This window comes from Euprymna scolopes, chromosome 3 (genome assembly GCF_053919585.1).
Source record: "Euprymna scolopes isolate OS-2025 chromosome 3, ASM5391958v1, whole genome shotgun sequence".
NCBI lineage: Eukaryota > Metazoa > Mollusca > Cephalopoda > Sepiida > Sepiolidae > Euprymna > Euprymna scolopes.
In genome coordinates this window covers 135,661,573-135,663,461 of record NC_136484.1, presented here as the reverse complement: position 1 = coordinate 135,663,461, position 1,889 = coordinate 135,661,573, and the positions used below count along the sequence as shown (strand labels likewise).

Below are 1,889 nucleotides of genomic sequence, written 5' to 3'. Positions count from 1 at the left end.
TAGTATCGTAGTCGTGGGTAATTTATTCTGTTTGCCATATTTACAGGGGTGGGGAGTTAACTCATGCTATTTTGAAGATTTACGGTTTTCAATTTGCAAGTCAATTAATTAAAGTATAGACTTTCCGAAAAGTACAAAAAAAAAAAAAACATTCTTCTGCTTCTTCTTCTTCTTCTTCTTCTTCTTCTTTTTCTTCTTCTTGTCATTATATTATTACGCTTATCGCTCTGTCCGTTATCATGCTGTGCATCCTTAAAAAAAGAAAGTGCACACAAAAAAATAAAATTGGTGTCGCTGTGAGGCAAAGCTAATAAAAATGATTTGCCTTTCTTGGCCTTTTGGCTAAGATCAAAGTGTAGTATCTGTTCTTCAGTTGCTACATTTCAATTTCTTCTCTCTCAGTGGAAGAGAAATCCTTTACGTCTAAGAGATATTTTTCTCCACCTTAAAAAACGACCCTGGTGTCTAAATCTGTCCCGTGGGTAGGCATTGTGAATCTGTACTATGTTTAATGTAACAAAGTTTTAATATTAAAAAAGTAACCGGAAAAAGTTATTTCTGATTTAATTACCAAATGCCCTGGAAATGTCACTTCTGATTAATTATAAAATGCCCTGGAAAAATTCCGCTCTGATTATTTTTTTTTACTTGCCTCGCAACAAGGGAGGAATTGGACATGAGGTCGGTTAAAAATTTAGGGGGAAACCAGCTCCCCAAAGCTCTGTTCAATAAAAAATTAAATATTGTATCAGTAATGAAGGATTTCTCCTCCATTAACCAAGACCAAAAAGAGGGGGATGTAAGTCACTGGAATGCTGAAACTGATACTACACTCAGAAATTCATGTTGAAGCAATGGTTGTCTAATCCATAACCGTGTTAATGTTTTTATGTATTACTTTCGAAAAGTTGCTGAAACAGTTTACGATTTAAACATTACTTTATTTCATGTATATTTTTAACAGTGGGGTGGGGGATATTAAATCAGTCCTGAAAATGGGTAAAACCGTTTACGTCATTACACATTGCTTTATTTAATGTATATTTTTAACATTGGGGTAGGAAATATGAAGTCTGTTCCGGAAACCATTTACGTTTTGCACATTACTTCATTTAATGTATATTTTTAACAATAGGATGGGAGATAAGAAGTCGGTCCCGGAAATGGCTGAAAAAGTTTACGATTTATACATTACTTTATTTCATGTATATTTTCAACAGTGGGTTGGGGATTATAAGTTAGTTCCAGAAATGTCTGAAACAGTTTATTATTTAGACATTACATTATTTCCTGTATATTTTTAGCAGTGGGTTTGGGAAATAAAGTCGGTCGCGGAAATGGCTGAAACAGTTTACTATTTAAACATGACATGTATATTTTTAACAGTGGGGTGGCGGACATGAAGTCAGTCCCGGGATTGAATGAGATTTGCAAATGTATACTATCAGAAAGCGTTGCCCAGTATTGAATGAGATAGGTGGAAAACATGTTGTAGCAAAGTACCCAGCGTCGCCCGGGATCGAATAAGATAGGTGAACGTTATATATTAGCAGAATATGCGGCATCACCTGGGATTGGATAAGATAGGTGAAACATATATACTATGAGAATATCCAGAATTGATTGATTTGTTTGTAATGACCTAATAAACCCAGACAATATATCAAAGTTATTATTTAAGTAAGGAGGAGCGACATAGTGGGTTAAAGTTATGAAAATTATTGTCGAAAGTAATAACATATAAGAATTATGAAAACTGATGAAATGTGAGTTACTTGATTGGTGTGTTTGTAATGATATAATAAGCCCAGACAATATATCAAATATATTATATAAGTAGGAGGGAGAGGTATAATGTGGGGTTTTAATTATAAAAATTATTGTCGAAA

General features: G+C 33.7%; 1 pseudogene; it reads left to right on the top strand.

The window, feature by feature from the left end:
- The first annotated feature begins 321 nt into the window (after nt 1-321).
- LOC145264081 (U2 spliceosomal RNA) lies at nt 322-449 on the top strand (annotated as a pseudogene).
- Nucleotides 450-1,889: the final 1,440 nt, after the last annotated feature.